Below are 18,874 nucleotides of genomic sequence, written 5' to 3'. Positions count from 1 at the left end.
GAATTTGCTTACTCTAGGGAGTATGCCTCTTTTTATAGCTTTTAAAAGGTTTCTTCAGGTAGCACACACTCTCTCTCTCTCTCTCTCTCACACACACACACACACACACGCACACACACACCCCCCTCTGATGACAATTTGCTGGTGTTGATATTTTACAAGTTTGAGCCAAACTAGAACCTTATTTTTCTGTATGTGTTTCTGCCCTTATCATGTATTATACAAATTTTTTGGTATTTTCTCTGCATATGAGTATTATACATTTTACTAATTGTTTAGAAAACTCAAGGGGACAATAGAAATACATTGTGTTTTGCTATATATATATATATATATATATACTTTTTTTTTCCTGTTTTCAATGTTCCCTTCTTCAAAGTTCCACAATGGCTAATTTCTTCATTTATAATTTCAATTTTTTGATATGTTGTATTTTCATTTTTATTTGATTAAAATATTTTCTATTTTCCTTGGTGTTTTAAAATCAGGCTTTACTCATAAGTGCAAGACGTAGTTTCTATTTTCAAGGATATGTATTTCATTATTTCCAGTTTAATTTCATTTTAGTTTCAGTTACTAATCATGTTAGCTTTAGCTGTTTTTTGTCTTAAAATTCTTCTGTCTGCTTCTTTTGCATGTCTGGCTCCCTTTGTTTTATTCAAGTCTTCCTTGTGGTGTCCTGTTTGTAATATATATTTTGAAGCTATTTGACTGTAAGCTACTCATTTGGGGAATACTCTTTCGGGAGCTGCAGTAGTATTTTATGCTCCTGCTGCTTTCATCAACTTCCCTAGGTTCTAGGTTTCCTTATTCCCTTACAAGCTTTTCTTCTGTGAGTTTTTAAAATGTTATATTGGCTATTTTTTTAAAGGACCACACTTCCTACTTGAAATGAATATTTCTATTTTCATGGCTTTGTTGCTGATTCCTCCTTTGTCTCATCTTTCAAATAAATGCAGAAAACTCTGTGGGTATCTGCCATCTCAAATCCCTCAGATCTACTTATTTTTACTGCCACTACCTTGGTCCCTTGCCATAATCTTATATGCAATAGTCCAAAATTACTTACTCACTGGTCCTCTTGATCCTATTTTTGTCTCTCTAAATCAATAAGATGAGGTCTTTTAAAAATGTTAATAGATCAGGTTTACGTACTGTAGAAGCATCTCCCATTCAATTTAGATGTAAAGACGTTGCGTTTTTTTAAACATAAAATGGAGTACTATTCAGCCATAAAGAACAAGAAACTAGAGCTATTTATAGCTACATGCGTGCACAATGAGGCGATACTCAAGTGGAATAAATGGGACACACGTGTAAATACCGAATAGCTTCACTGATGGGAGAAACTAAAAGTGCAAATAAGGATCAAAACGTATACTTGATAATGTTAAATAGGAAAAAAAAGGTCTAAAAGTGTAGGGGAACTGAGAGGGGTAGGGGAAAGGGAAGAAGAGAAAGTAAAAAATATGAGTAAAGGAAAAGCTGGAAGCACAGCCTCTGTAAGTAAATTTAACCTCACCTTGCTATTGTCTTCAGGACTTAAGACATTACACTCATTAAATACATCTTCCCATTTACATCATTTCCTCTTCCCGTCATTATGCAGTAACCACAACGATCTCTTCTGCTACACGAATACAGCCAGGGCTTTTCGTCACTGCAGGGTTTACTGTTGTTATTCTCTCTACTTGGTGTGCTCATTACCTGCTCGGTTTTGGCTCACAGGAATCATTCTCAGAAATGCCTTCCCTGGAGCACTACCCTCCGTTCTGCTGTTATTCTGCGACTCACTACCCGATGAGCTTATTTCTTCCAGAGCCCTTATCACAACCAGTAATAATCTTTCTAGTCCATTTTTTTTTGTGGCCTGGTTGCTATTAGAGTATAAGGGGATCTTTCGTTTCAACTGGACTCCTGACATTTTAAATAAAACTAACACATACTAGAAATTCAGCACGTGGTTTTGTTACATTCTTTTTGTTTTGTTTTTTGGGTACCAGGGATCGAACTCAGGCCCTTGTGCTTGCAAGGCAGGCGGCAGAACCACTGAGCCAAATCCCTGGGCGGATTTGTTATATTCTTAACGGGGACTACTAGTCCATTCAACAATTGCCATTAAAGTAAAAAACCAAACATTTCCTCCGTTTTGCCCGCCCCCAAATGGGACACGCAGTAACATTAATACAAAGAGGACATAGGCAGGAAAGAAGACAGACTCTGTAGGTAAAGGGGACTCCCTGTAGGAACTGATTTCTATGAACTCACTAAATTTCAAACATAATGTCGTATAAAAATTCCTCTGCTAACCTCAGAGTTTTTCTTAAATGTACAATACATTTGCCGTTATATAACTTCTTTAGCATAGGTTTAGTAAAATATTTATGGGATTAGATGTTGTTTATGGGGTGAAAATAATTTTCTTTCCTACTAATTTCTCAAATTATGCTAAGATAATTCCTAGTAATTGTAGTCTATAATATTCATTTGCAAAGTATGTTACTCCTTGTCAAATGATCAGACACTGCAACATATATGTATATATTTCAATAGATTTTAATAATATCAGGAAAATTATGTTATCCTTCATACTATGTTGGTGTTTTCTTTATTTCTTTAAGTCAGAGAAGTAAACATGTATAATATTAGTGATGACAGAATTAAAATACTAAATACTAATCCTATATTGCCCTCATATATAAGATCAGTTTATTCTTTTAATAGCCAATGAGTTGTGTATCTCTCCTGTACTGTTTTTCTGGTGGTTGCCATTTATTGGATGTTTTCTCTGCTACTGTAATATCTAGTATGTGTGTATTCTCCTTCTTCTTCCTGTGCTGGTCATACCATGAGGAACAGGAGTGAAGCATTAACAATTTTTATTTTATATATACCATAGCTAGATGCAATAGCCACTTTTTGAATGTAACTATTGCAGTCTGACAAATTTTGACAACAAATTATTTTATGTATACACTGAGAAAACATCAACATAATTAAGACCATGCTTATTAATCAAATACTATATATATATATAAATTTCTTCTGACTTGTTTCAGGGTGGCAATGTTATTAGCTCACTGGTGTTTCCCTAACAATTCATGTGTTGGAGTCTTACCCACACTGAACTTCAGAACATGAAAGTAATTTTACATAGGATCTTTTTCTCCATATTTACTCTCTGTTCATTTAAAATTATTTCCCCTGTATTTTAGTCAATGTAATTTTTCCACCCATTTGTTCAGAATTGTAGTAAATCTATTTTCAGTATTCACTAGGTTTTTAAATAAGTTGTAACATTTTTATGTACATCTTAATACATTGAAGCTAATCTCTTATCAAACAATGTAATGAGAAAAGAATTAGACCTAATTTTTTTTTTTTGCAGCTGCACTCCTTTTCACTTACCATTTTCCACATTTTTTATTGGTATTTATTTCTAGATTGATTGCTTATAAACTAAGGGCTACTATTGTTTAATATCATTTTATTTTCAGTTTCACGGACACAATACTTTGTTCACTTTTTCTGCATGTTAGAGCTTTCTTTGATATTGTCTTTCTTTTTAAATAATATTGTCTGGAAGATTCCTTAGCTAGAATCTATTTGAAGAGCACACTTTCATTTTGTGTCTGTCTGATAATATTTTTATTTTACCAAGATTACACAAATAATTTCAACAGGTATAGATTTCTTTATTTCTTAAAGTCATTACTCTAACAATATAATCGTATTGTATTGTTGATTTTAGTGTTGCTGACATATAGTTACAGATACTTTACATTTAATTTATATTGGATCACTGCTTTTAGTTTTATTGGTATTTTGCTATGATATATACAATTTAGTATTTTAAAATATATTTCTTTTTCTTGGGATGATTATGTTAGCAAGAGTGAAAAATGATGTTTGTTACAAATCATTTCTTAGTGATGTTTCTTCAACTGCTGCCTTATCCCCATTTTTATGCCTCCTTCTGATTCTCTGACAGCAGATTAGATTGGATCCTTACCCTGGTCAACGCATCCCTAATGTCTTTCATATTTCTGATGCAGTTTCTCTGTATCCTGTTGTGTAATTTTGTTTTTATTTTCCATTTTGCTGATAGGGAATAGATTATCAGCTCTTTTTACTGCACTATATTTTCTGTGCTTTTGGGTTTTCCATTCTTTTATTACACTTATGTCTGGAATTTTCATTTTTATAAAAATCTACTTGGCCTCCTCTTCAAAAGTATACTTTTTTTTGCAAAGGGTGTTAAACCTGCCAACATTGTATTCTTGTGTGATAAGTGTCTGCATGGGCTTGATGCTTCATATTTCTTCTATTGACGCTCTCTCATGTAGAGAAATGTTTAAATATTTTCCTTCTGCTCACATTGTATATCGATGTTTAAAATTTTACTTTCATCATATAAATTGGAATTTAATGTGAATTTTTAAAATCTTTTTTTTCTTTTTTTGAGACAGGTTCTCACTATGTAGTTGAGACTGACCTGGAACTCACTATGTAGCCCAGGCTGGTCTCAAACTCACAGTGACTCTCTTGCCTCAGCCTCCTGTGTGCTGGGATTATAGGCATGCACCACCATGCCCGGCTTTAAATCTTGTTTTTAAAATGTATTTTTCTAGAATTTTGAAATGCTTTTCCCAGGAGTCTGTGGTTGGCACTAACACTGAAGCACTTTTTTGAGTTTGAGCACATGTACCACGGGTATATGAAATCTGTCCCCAGACTCATACATGTGGAATGGCTGTTAAACAATTTTTAGCACACTCTTGTTTTACTATTATTATTTTTTGTTGAATTCTATTTAGAATCAGAGAAAAGTAAACAGTTTCCACCACCTCTTCACTCAGACTTTTCTGACGTCCTGTTTTTTTCTTTGACTTTCTCTGAAGGCTCACTATTCTGTTAGCACTCTCTCCAGGGCACTTGGCTGATTATAAAATGTGTTAGGCACAAGTGATGACCGGTTGGGTCTAGGTTCAATGAAAGTTTCAGTGCTCACAGAATCTTATCACTTTCTGTGAATCAGAGTTTGGTTATTTCTGCATATTATTTATCACTTTAGCTGTAGGTTTATGCAGGATGATTTATTTAATATATAAGTTGCCATACTGCTAAAATGGAAGACTCTACTTTTAAAAAAATTGTTGAGTTTACCAATCTGTAGTACTATTTAAGGATAGCCAACAGAACCAGTGACAAAAGTTAAACCATTTATATGATGACACATAAAAAATATCTGACTTTGCATCACTAAATAAGTCAAATATTACATGCCATTATGCACAACTAGAATGTGTGATTTTTATATGATTATTAAAAGACCATTGCAACATGACACAGATTAGTGTTTTAAAGATGGAAAAAAAATCATTCTCCTGTTTTGACAAAATGAATGCCCCTTATATGCTCTGCTGAGTGTTATTTCAAAGTGAATTTTAAACATTGCAGAAGTATTCCTGGTCCAGTATCTTTTCCGGTTAATTAACAAGACCAATAATAGAGATGCCAGGGCAGAAAACCACTCTGTAACATTTGCTCCTTAAAATTAAGGGTGGTACTCAGTTATCAAAATTTCTTAGGATGGAATTATGTGTAGCCTGTATGGAATATGATGACTTCTGAAGCAGAGACTATAATTGCACATGCTTAAGGAAAGCTCAGACTGGAAGCTAAGATTGGAGGTGCTGGTTATGATGTAAAAACATCAAGGAGAAAAGGTGCCCAAATTTTCTCATTTCAAAGCTAGTCATCAGAAACATTACATTCAACTGAAACTTATAAAATTAGTCACACTTTTAGCACCCCTGTGGGAGGCTGTTTAGGTTCATTTCTCTTTTATAGTCTCCTTTTTAGTAATCACTTATGTTATTGTAGCATATGACAATCCATGAAGCTGTTTGCCTATTGTTAATCTATTCCATGTGCTATTGCTTGTATCTAGATATCTCCCTAAAACCTGTGGTCATAGGTAGGGTTTTTCACAGGTGGCTAGAGCTATGGTGTGTGCTGTTGGTATTAAAGATTTGATGCTAGGATTGATTCATGATTCAATGCTAGGGTTAAGTTGGCCTTACCCTGGGTATGAATGCTACCAGCCAGAGGGTGGATAGCCAGACATGATATAAGGGATAGAAATAGATAAAATTGATTGTTGCTTGTCTCTTGCTACTTGCTGCTTTTGTTGTCTTCTGTCTGCCATGGACTCTTTCTCCTCTGTGGTGCCCTTGTGTCATGCCACCTTGTCTTGGAACTACTAACTGCAACCTTGCCAAACTTTGAGCTAAAGTAAACCTTTCCTCATTTAACTTTGGGCATCTGGTGTTTTGTCTGAGCAACAAGAAAAGTAAGCCAGCATTTGGTAACAGAAGTGGGGTTGCTGCTGTGTCTGTATCAGACCATGTGGTTCAGGAGCCTTTGGGACCGGCTTTTGGGAAGAGTTTGGAAAGGTTTGCCTTGTGCCAGCCATGAACTGTTTTTCCCCTGTGATATCCCTCTGCCATGCCAACCTTCCCTGGAGCCAGCCAATTACAGATGGAATGCCAACCTTCCCTGGAGCCAGCCAATTACAGATGGAAACCTCTACAAACTGTGAGCTAACTAAACCTTTCCTCCTTTAAGTTTGGGTGTCTGGTATTTTTTTCTGTGAAACAAGAAAAGTAACTAAGACACCATGCAGGAGTGAGCAGAAGTGGTAAGTGTAATTCTCATTAGTTCTCAATGAAAACAAAAACAACAAAAACAGAAACAAAAGCAAAACAGAACAAAACAAACGAAAAAAAATACATGAGAATGAGAAAGTGAAGTAGCTGAAATAATTTGCCTAAGGTCACAGGAGTAACCACTTTTTGACACAGCATTCGTACATTTATACCTCAGAATTTCTAGTCCTAACTATTTAAACTTCCATTTTGAGGGGAGAAATTCATGAAGATGTCTTTCTCCTGATGAAGAGACATGGTAAACTTACAGATTAAGGTCTTCTGTCTGTCTGAAAGATGAAATACAAGTTCAGGGAAAATGTGTGCCTTAAATAGGATATTGGTAGGAAATCTTTTCCCTAAAGGCTTTACCTGTGGTATCTGGATCTTTTAACATGGTATTTTGGGGTAATGTGCCATAACATCAGTGCAGAGTGATCAATTTACTACCTTGACATCTGGCTTTGGACCTCTTCCCTTTATAAGCAGATGAATAATAATGTCCAGCTTAGTAAAACTACCAATATGATTGCAGGAGGAGAAAGTGCTTTTCTTATGAGAGTACAACATTGTTAGCAACTCAAAGTATGCAAAAATAAATACCAGAATGTACTTTAAATGGTTAAGTTACAGAGACATTGGCTGTTGAATTAAAATGTGTCATTTTATTGGCTTTCTGGAAGGTGTCCAAAGGCAGCATTCAATATGTTTTGCTTAGTTATGAATAAAAACATCAGGATATATGGCAGCTGTGATCAAAGGAATTCAGAGGGACTGAAGAGAGATGAAACATGGATTACATCAGCTCAGGAAGACAAGTTTCAGATTTATTGAACTCAGCAAGGACAGCAGATGAGATATCACCCTTGGAGCTGAGAGAGCGAGGCATACTCTTCCTGCCTTTAAAATCAAGATATTGGTACAGCTTCATCAACATTTTGATTTTTGAAACTCATTTTAGGGAGAATGTGTATTAAGTACTGATGTATGTTGCTCTTTCTCAATAGGAAAATATTAATTTGAATGTGAAAGGAGTATACATTTTTACCTCTCAGCAATTTTTTCTTTAGAAATATAAACTTGCAAATCTTTCCATTTCTGTTTGTCCTTCCTCATAAGTACTTCTTTGGAGGCAGAAGATAATGGAGATAGACAATTCAAAACTGTTGAATTCGAAACTGTTGGACATTTATAAATCAAAAGAGAGAAATTGTGAGTGGATCTGATCAAAAAGAAGTTTAGGGAACAGGTAAAAGAGAGACAGAGGAAATCATTTAATATGCTACATTTCCCCCCAAATTGTCTACAGTACCAGCTTCCTTCTTGAAGAGGATTTCATAGACATTGAGTCCTGAACAGAAGACCTCTCAAATTTCACCTTCAGTATGAAGATGAGGTTTAGTTGGTGGTTCATGGCAGAGATCTGCTTATAGTTGTGGAAGAGTTGCAACTAAAGGCAGTTATTTTGGCTTATATCTAGATGTCCCCCCTTCCAAAGCCTTGTGTGTTCATGGTCTGCTTGGAAGGTTGGAAGAGGCAGGTTATTGTGATTATGGAAAACACTTTTCTCCTGCCCTGAGCACTCTCTGTTTCCTGCCTACCATGCCATGGACTGTTTCTCCCCTTCGATGCCCCTCTGCCATGTGCTTTGCCTTGGAGCCAGACTACTAAGGACTGAAACCATTACAAACTGTGAGCCAGCCAAAATAAAACTTTTCTCCTTTACCTTGTGGGTGTCCAGCATTTTGTCAAAGCAATGATAAAGTAATTAAGGCAAATTTCAGGTGTTATCTACCATTTATGACAGGTATTTCAGATAGTGTTACTCTTAGCTCTATTTGATTTCTGCTAAGAGAAAAATGCCTCAGTTATTTCATTTAGTTTGGTTTTGCTTTTAAATCCAAAATATGCCAGGGGTTCTGGGCAAAGACATGGAAACATAATGAATTGGTATTGAGGAGTCTGAGTACCACTGATGAAATGTTTTAGTTGAAAAGCTAGATACTACCTAATGTCATATGAAGAATGTTAGTTTGTGATTCAGAGGTTTGTAATTGTTTTTGAATTGGAAGTCATTTTCCCTATATGGGCCGTTATTTCTCAACTATTGAAGGATTAGAAAACAATTATTGAATTTTCTTTTTGTTTTTAGCATAACTTCCAAGGATTCATTCTGCAGAAATAAATGCCCAAGACACTTCATCCAATGTATCTTTCTGATGATATTGGACCACTTTAGGTCCATAGATACCAGGTGACCTTTAGATTAACTCAATAGTCTAATTTCAGAATCAGATAGCTCAGAAGATCAAAGCAATGCCAAAAGCTCAAGGACAAACTCTATCTTCTGATTTTACTGCTATGCTAATTGAATGTTAGAATATGACAGTGTACTCTCAACTCCCAACATGTTACCAGAAACCTCTGCAGTACGCTTCATTCTCCTGCTCAGCGCTGCAATGCGAGCTTGAGGGGAAGGAAAAAGAAAAAAAAAACAACTCTAAGAGACAGAACTAAAAGAGACAGAGAAATCAGGGAGCCAGGATGGCCAGTGCTGCTTAATTACTGAAGGCACTGATCTGTCCAAATCACTGATTTTTATTAGTAATCAAATGGAATAAAGGGAAGCTATGTGTGAGGGCTGGACTGTACGTGAGGATGTGTGCCAGTTGTGTGGTTTTTATGCAAACTAATGGAGACAAGGCTCATAAAGGAAAAGACAAAGCACCTAGAATTAGGAATAGAATAGAGAAAATATATGGCAGTGATTAGAACATTGTCCTTCTAGCTAAGAAAATTCTAATTATGGCAATGGAATTTGGGTGTGAGTTACTCTGACCTTGGCACATAGGCTGAACTCACGTCTACAAACAAGCCAATTGTGGGGCTAACTCTTCATAGCCTGCACTGTTTACAGCCTGCTTTGGGCATAATCAATATTGCAATAGTGTCTTCTTTATGTTCATTGAGTCTGTCTTTTTCTCATTTGGTATTATTCTATTTCTCTAATTCATCTCTCATCTCTTCATGTCTTCTTATCTTTCAGCATTTAGTACCAATATCAACCCAGCCCAACTACCTGAAAAGTATGTCTGCATTAGAATGCTGCTAGGTAAGTGCCAAAAAACAACAACAAAAATGAATGTGACATGGGGAGGGAGAAAATGAAAAAGAAATTAACAGTCGAGTTCTAAGGAAATCCTTAAATATTAATTAGCCATAATCAGGAGAAGATGGTATGAATTCTTTGGACCTGATTTAAAGTGTCATCTCTCTTCATTACTCTTGAACAGCAAGCAGCAGCCTGTTCATTAATGGATTCTGATGTCATTCCCAGTATTCATCTTTTGTGTTCTGTCCAACGGTAATTGGTTATTAAATGATGTGTAGGAAGATTCACACACAACCTTCAGTTTATGTGAAAGCAGTTTATGTGCTGAATAAATAAAATAACATGCATACACATTATAATCACTTTGTCCTAAAGTTTAGTAAAATTTTATAGATCTGTTTTGAATTCCCTAAGAAAAATTACACAATTGTTTGCAAACTTCACAAAGTGAATAGTATTAAATGAGATATATATTCTTATACAAAAGTCAGCTTTTTCTTTCATCAGACCTGCTGTTCTTCTATGAAAATATGTATATATTAAAAAAATCAAATTGGGTATTTTCATTTTCCCTAATAATCCAGTCAAGGTGAAAGGAAATAAAAGAGCCTTTTTAGTTTCTCTTCCCAATGCTAAAAAAATTCACTGTTTTTCATAAAATATTCACAAATTTCATTTGTATTTTTATACAGAATAAAGCTAAATATCAAAAATTCTAAATGCACTAGAGGAGAGTATGATATTTCAGGTGGATTGCTTTCTGTGTGGCAACAGATTTTGCAAATTCCACCTTTTCCTGTGACACCTTTATAAATTATATCTGAATATAAGCAAGTGTGATATTATTTAAAGAAATGACCTTGGATTACAAAGTATGAAGGTGACATGAAATATGAGAAGTGCTTTTATTACCTTTCGATGTGTACTCAAATGGAGTTACTGAATCAGAAAATAATTCTGTTTAAATTTTTTTCTGATTATATATATTTACTAGGATGTACAACAGTTTTGAAAAAAAAATTCCTCCTGTTTCACCAAAATTTTGTTTTTTTTCATCAGCAAAGTATTCTTGTTACAAAAAAGTTCTAACTGAGGAAATGCACATATTAATGACCATTACTTCTCCTTAGCTATTCAATATACATATTCCACTGTATATATGAATTGTATTATGTATCATGTTGCATACCATACACTTGCACAATTTTTACAAGCCAATTAAAAATAAGTAAATAACTTCAAAGCTTCGCATTGTGACTCAAAGAAATTGGGTTCAAGATTTCTGTATTTCTCTCATTATTCTTCTGATATTGGGAAAACTTTACTGCTATGGATAAATAAACACCTATGAAATTAGTTTAGATTTTGGTGACTTTAAGGCTTCATTTAGATGTCTTACTAAAATCTTTTCATGAATAATTCTCAAATAATCAAGCTACTCCCTTGAACATTCAGAGAGATAGAAAGATTTTTCTAAATGAATAATAAAAATCTTTAATGTTAGACAAGGAGAAAAAAATATATGAGCCTAAAAATTAACATTGCAGTTTCTAAGGTATTAATATATTGGATGGAGAAATACTTGGTCAGAGATCTTTAAAACAGTTGTTTGTTCCATAGCTTTTGGGAAAAACCGTCTTGTTGCTACCCTTTGATATAATTTTGGTATTAAACCTCACTATATAAAGTAATATAAGATATAAAGGTGATATATATATGTATATGTATATATATACATATATTTATACACACACACACATACACACACACACACATATATATATATATATATATGCTTTTTCTTTTATCTTCGATTTTGTTCCCTGACCTTGACTTGTTCATTTGGTGAACATCTTCTCAAGTTTTGTAAACATCCTAGAGATTTATTTCATAGTTTTTCACAATTTTTTTACCTCTACTTTCATGTCCTTGCACTTCTGAGATCTTACACTCCTTATTCTAGGGCATCTTAGCATATTCCTTTTTCCACAAATGTATGCATAATGTCATATAAATATAGTGCATGAATTTCTTAAAGCTTCACACTAGTTGTTCGTTCATCCCGAAGTATTTTCTTTTGTTCTTTCTGACTGGCTCCTTTTTGCCATTCAGGTCTTACTGTGAATTCCACCCCTACAAAGAGATCTTCACAGTAATTGGCTATTTTACCATCCTTATTTTACTTTGAGGTTACAAAGATTTATTAAGTCATCCCTTCTTTCAAATAGATCACAGCAGATCACACAGGGAGAGAGAAAAGGGTAAATCATTATAAGTATAATTTCTATTATGATAGAACTAAGTGAAGGGTTGTGTGAGTTCAGGGACCTTGTAATTTCAAACAGGAAGGTCAAATTTCAATTATTAGATGATGTAGCTCAAATTAGAGTCCTGTCTGCTTCTGATCATTGAATTCTGATTCAACTTTAGCTGTAGCTCTCAAAGTTACTCCAGTGTTAACCATCCATCACCATTCTAGTGCCCTAATTATAGGTTTCAATACCACTCATTTGAATGACGGCAGTAGTTTCTTACCTGGGTTCTCTGCTTCCAGTCTCTTGTGCCATGAATCCTCCAAAACTCTAAGGGAATAATTTGTAAAGTACAGCTCTTATTAGATTCATTGCTGATGCCCGTTACTTCTAGAATTTAAAATTACTTTCTCTGTATTTGCTCTATTAAATAAAGGGAAAGCTCTTTTTTGCTGGCATTTTACATAGATTGTTCACTATTGTATTTATAGCACTTAGATGCCTGGAGACAAGAGATGCTTAGAAAATATACAATTTCTGGATGGATTTTTATGCATGCATTTTATCCATTTGGCTTGACAGTATTTCAAAATAAGGATAGGGGCAGCCTTGCTCTATTTTTATCTTCTGCAATTTCTGACGTATAGTCTTGCACACCCAAAATGCTCAGGATATATATATATATATATATATGTATGTATGTATATGTATATATCCTGATATATATGATATATACATATATATGTATATATACATAAAATTTATATACTTAATATATAAAGTATAAGTATAAAAGTATATAATGTATATGGTTTAAATTTATATATATTTAATAAAAATGAATTATTGTGGCTCAAAAACAGTAGAAAATTGAAGGTGCTACTCTCACACTGTTTGTAAAATGTCATCTCTCTTATAACATGCCTCTATTTCATGAGATCGTGGTTAGATGAAAAATAAAGAATAAGAATCTCATAATTTTTGTATAACTTAAAAAATCCATATAAACATAAATTCTAAACCCCCAAGAAATCTTAATTTTTTCTAAATAGTGCCCATATATATATATATATATATATATATATATATATATATATATATATATATATATATATATATATATATATATTCAATTGCCATTTAGAAATGTTAAGATTATTTAAATAAAATATATTAAAAACAAATTGTTACAATAAATCTAAAAATAGTGTTACATATTTGTTAACATAACTAGAAAATTAGCTCATAGGCTTGTATAATAGCAGAGTAGGCAAGTCACTAACCATGTTACTTTCATATTAATTATTTGAAAAGTGCCAAATGACGTAATGCTTCGACTGACACAGCCATTCAGATATATAACATTGCAATCTGTTCAATGTAGATAAAAGCAGAACATATCTGTAATCTCTAGTTCTTTTATATAAGTAGTAGAATTAAACCAATGTATCAATCCCAAAAAGTACATTGGGCTGGATTAGCACCACTTCGCTACTTTGAAATTAAATTTACTCTAATCAATATTGATTAGAATGTGGGAACCAGAAGGGGCTCCAGAAGTCATTCAAATGATCTACCTTATAGGAGTGAAATGGACGTGATCTGCTGTACTCAGTGCTGTACTTCTTGCTTCTCTGGATTAGTTCAGCCTCAGTGATGTGTAGGTAACCAGGCCCAAGCATTTGCTTCTCAACCCAAGGTTTACATCAAAATATAAACTGCTGGCTTCTGTTTTATCTCAAAAAGCACTAAATAGTAAAATTTTCAAGAAGTTCTCAGTGTGTTTGGATGCTAGTAGGCTTTGAGAATTTAAAATTCTCATTGATATAAAAAAGAATTGCCCAATTTTAATAATGTACTGAAATCAAATAGATATTATTAAAACCACATCCAGGTATGAAAATAAATATTTCTTTGATTATCTGGAAGGTACTTTCAGATCTTATATTGGTTTATGTATAAAATTTAATGAAATTTGTATTGTATTGGACAGATGTTATCAGAATAAAACTTAGAAAAGAATGTAAGAGTACTGATTTAGTGTGTGTATTAGAAACAATGTTTTCAGTTACAAATTGCAATAGCTCAAATTAGTTATGCCAAAGAAGCTCATTTTGGGGGGAAAATAAGGCAGCTTAAAGTTGAGATATAGAAAAAGAAAAAGTTTGGACCAGGAATTATGTACTGTCTTAGTTACTCTTCTCAGCGCTGGGACAAAATACCTGAGACCCCAAATTAAAGGAAGAAATATTTATTTAGCTCATAGTTTGCAGAGGTTTCATTCCATAATCAGCTGGCTGCAAGGCAGAGTAGCATGACAGACAGGCATCACAGAGGAGAAACACTCCATTGTGGGCAGAGGTAGCAAAGGAAGCAAGTAAGAGAACTTAGCTTTTTACTGCTCCTTTTATATTCTATCTAGGCTACTAGTATTAGGGCAGTGCCAAACCAATAACTGGACTCATTTACTTGTCATCCACCCTTAATGCTAGCACCCTTGACCTTAGCATTGTACCATGCATCAATCACATACTCTAGATCCACCCACCTCTGTAAAAGCCCCCTTGTGACTATGTGAGGTTTTGGGTGGATATCTAAACACAAAACATAATATGTACTAACCATGGCTATGTGTACCCTCCCTCCCGATTCATTCTGTAAAACTTTTTTTTTACATATTTTAAGTGTGATATAGCTCCCAGTAATGCCAGGATTATTCTTCTAAGTTTCACAACCCAAAAGAAAGCAAGAACTTCTTCATTTCATGATGTATAGATTAATATTAAGAGAGATACTGAATTGGTGCAGTGTGAATATTTGTCCACAATAAGTGAAAGGGAAATTCTGCATCAAAATATGATTGAAATGTTCACAAGAAACTACAGACAACTAAAAATGTAACCCTCCCACAAGAATGCTAAATCTTAAAAGGTTGTAAATCTATCTCAGTATCTTGGATCATAGATCAACAAATATGGATAGCAAATATTTTTAAAAATTTCACTAGGGACATGTACAGACTTTTAAAATTAGGTCCTGCACAGTACAGTATGACAACTGTTTGTACAGTATTTACATTGTGTTATGTATTACAAGTAATATAGAAGTAATTTAAAATATACATGATGCTGTGAGGTTGTGCATAGTTTATGCACAGTTATGCTACATTCTGTAACTGAGTTAAGGAACCATTGAGTTAGTATTTTAGGGAGTTCATGGAACTACTCTCTATGGCTATCTATCCTCTTCGTAGAATTTTTAATAATTGAATCTGTAATGCTAATCCCTAATGAGTTAGCTTTCATAGAGGATGCCTTATCAGTTTCTAGTATGGATTTATGTACATATTTACAAATTTGCAAGATTTATTTACAAATTTACAAGAACTAAAATATGATAAACAATATTGATGGAAGTTAAGTAAACTTGGCCCTCATAACTCTAATAGAAGTGGAAATTGGTAGACTTGACGATGTAAAGAAATTTGATAATGTGATGAAAATTTTAAAATGTTTCACACTTAGTAAACTCCAATAAAATAATAAAAATGGGAATGCATATTTACATACAACATTTTGCATAATTTTGAATATGGGAGATTAATGTTGAATAAAAGTGGTTTTGCTAAATACAAAATATACCAGCACAAGTTACCTGACACAATTTTTGTAGTATTTTTGCATAATTGAATGGAAACAATAAGCTGTTGGTAATAATGAAAATTCATGTAAACTTACTGGAAATAAATTATAGGTAATATATCTTAAAAAATATATATATAATTTAAAAAGTAAATATGATCTAGAAATTTCTAAGAATTTATCTAATAGACATTCTTGCATGAACTCAATGTTTACAGTAATATTGTTTAGAGAAGAACATGTCTTAAAATACATAAGCCAGGGATTTAGCTCAGTGGTTCGGTGGCCTGCCTTGCAAGCACAAGGACCTGAGTTCAATCCCTGGTACCAAAATAAATAAATAAATAAATAAAAATAAAATTAAATAAAATGCCCATAATGGACATACTGATTAAACACAACAGCAAGAAATGATCGGTGTAATAATTTTCCCATTATATTAGGTAAATATCTATGTTTTAAAATACTCTGAGAGCCTCATTTATCACAATTATATGAATATACATATGTACATAATTTTTCTGGTAAATACCTAAGAAATAGATGAGTTGTATAGTAGACAACACTACTATTCACTAATATGGTGCTTCTCTTTCCTTTTGGGACATAAAGAAGTTTATACAGTCTAAATTTCATACAGTGACCTAGAGCCAGCAAAGAAGTTGTATCAGATAAACTGTGAGTAGGACTCACTTTTGAACTGACAAAATGAAAAGCCCTTTTACAACTCTGTCATCTCTCTTTCCTTTTACAGTATTCATGTAAAAGTTCTTGTGCTGAGATGGTAGAGCAACAAGATAAAAGCAGCTTGACGGCTGATTCAATTACAAGGATAACTGCCTGAGAGTTACCAGACATCACAAAAAGTTTGCAAAAGCAAGAAACAAACTTTTATGGTGTTAAAATTTGTTTTTCTTTTTAAAGCTAAACAATAAATTTTGTCTATCCTAACCTTTATAAATGGATAATTTTTAAATCAATGTATTTATGTAGACTTACTGCTATATCACTTAGATCTAAATTCTCAATGGCTCAAATACAGCAGAAATCAATTTTCTGTTTATATACTATTCTATGAAAATTCTGCACTGATATAATGATGGTGATGGACTCACTGAAGACAACCATTAAAGGACCCAGGATTTTAGTTTGTAGTTTGTAGGATCTCTCCCTGTTGGTCTCCATGGTATTTATGCATATTAAAATTCAATTTAAAGTGGGACACGGTATGGAGAATTCCACATAGGAGACTTTTATGGAAAAGCCTGGAGGAAATACTTAGTAAAAGTAGCTGGGACACTGTCATGTGGTCATACTTAAGTACCAGTGAGTCTGAAAATGGGGTATTTTGACTGCATTGTTATGGTTTAGATCTACAGTGTTCCTGCCAAGTCTCACACACTCAGAAGTGGAGCTTTTGGAAGACTGGATTACGGAATTCTATACTCTTCAGAGGATTTATCCTCTCATGGGCTTAGCAGCTCAGTATGCAATCAGGAGGTGGGGCCTGGGTAGAGGAGAATCACTGGTGGTGTGACCTGGAAGAGTATATCTTTCTCCTCAGCTCCTCCTTTCACTCTCTATTTCCTAACTTCCATGGTGTGAGCAGTTTTCCTCTGCCCAGAAGATCTGTTTCTTCTCTGGAGCCACTCGACTATTGATTGAAACATCTATAAAAGACTACAGTTCTCCTTTAAGTTGTGGGTATTGGGTATTTTGTATCAGCAATGATTAACAGACTAACACAGGTTTTGGTGCCCAAAAAGTGGGGTTTTTCTGTGACTATATATGATCTTGTGGTTCAGAGCCTTGGGAACTTGTTTGCAAGGAGGCATTTGGAAAGTTTTGGAGGTGCTGGTTAGAGACTCTCTACAATGTTCTAAGCTGAGATCAATGAGAGATTCTGTTCAGAGCTTGGAACACAAGAATGCTGAAAGAAATACAAAAGAGTAAAGGTCAGGCTAAGGAGATTTCAATTGTGAACAAGGACCCCATTGGCAGCTGGGCTAGAGGTAATATATAGTATACCAAGGAAGAAAATTTGTTTGTATTTTGCCCATGTCATAAGACTTTGGGGGAGACTGACATGAATTGCTGCAGTTGAATTAATCTAGTGGAGAAAAATTTCAAGGCAGCCCAATGTTTCAACTGTGGCATGGCTCTTTCTGGCTGTTCTCAGCCAGGTTTACAGTGAGAAGCGGGAGCAAAATCTCACTTAAACAGTTTTTCAGTTTTTGCAGAAAGGAAGTGCCTGCAAAGTTGGAGCACCAGACAGCATAGCCATGCTGAAAAGAATAGTACTAAAACAAAGTCAAGTATTTGGCATCATGATGGTAGGAAAAGTGTTTTAAGAGCATCTCAGTGGTCAGCAGGACACCACCCTTCACTAAGTAAAGGGCATAAAAGGGTGAAGGTAAACTCCTTTGAAAGACATTGTTTTGAGAAGAGTGCCATAAGTATCTTGTTCAAGAAAATCTACGTAGATATCTAGTTCCACAGGTTTCCTTTTACAGTGTTGAGCCATCCATGCACTCAGATTCCTGTGCAGTCATGATCCAAGGAGGCATGGCTGTTGCTTGAGCAAGTGGTGGACCCTGGCACTGTTGATATGGTGCTGGTTTTATGATCATGAAGAATGTAAGAGTTGTAGGATCAGAAAGGATTTCATCTTGATTTTAGAAGATCTGGGAAGCCAAGTAGTGGCTGAAACTGTGAGAGTGAAGCTGTAAATGCACTGGAGACTCCAGGAAGTAGGAGATTCAAGTAATGTAGAACATTACTTACTCAAGCAATTTGTTTTTGCTCTGGAGCTAGCTAACTATGGAGTGATACCTCTAAAACTGTCCAGCCTAAATAAACTTATCCAACTTAAAGTTATGGCTTTTCAACATTTTTTCCAACCAATAAAAAAGTGACTAAGACAGTGTACCCAGAAAAGAAAGGTAATGAATTTTGTTCAACAGTTAAAATTTTTCCCTATATGATGAGACTCACCTTTCATTCTATAACCAGCTTGTATTGTTTGATTTCAAAATAATAGGAATATATAATCTTTGAATAAATATAATCACAAAAATAGCATGAGATGCCAGGGATTTAGCTCAGTGATTTTGCCACCTACCTTGCAAGCACAAGGACCCGAGTTTGATACCTGATACA

The sequence above is a fragment of the Fukomys damarensis genome, unplaced genomic scaffold (genome assembly GCF_012274545.1).
Source record: "Fukomys damarensis isolate Sample0158 unplaced genomic scaffold, DMR_v1.0_HiC HiC_scaffold_12, whole genome shotgun sequence".
Lineage (NCBI taxonomy): Eukaryota > Metazoa > Chordata > Mammalia > Rodentia > Bathyergidae > Fukomys > Fukomys damarensis.
This window is presented reverse-complemented; position numbering follows the sequence as displayed.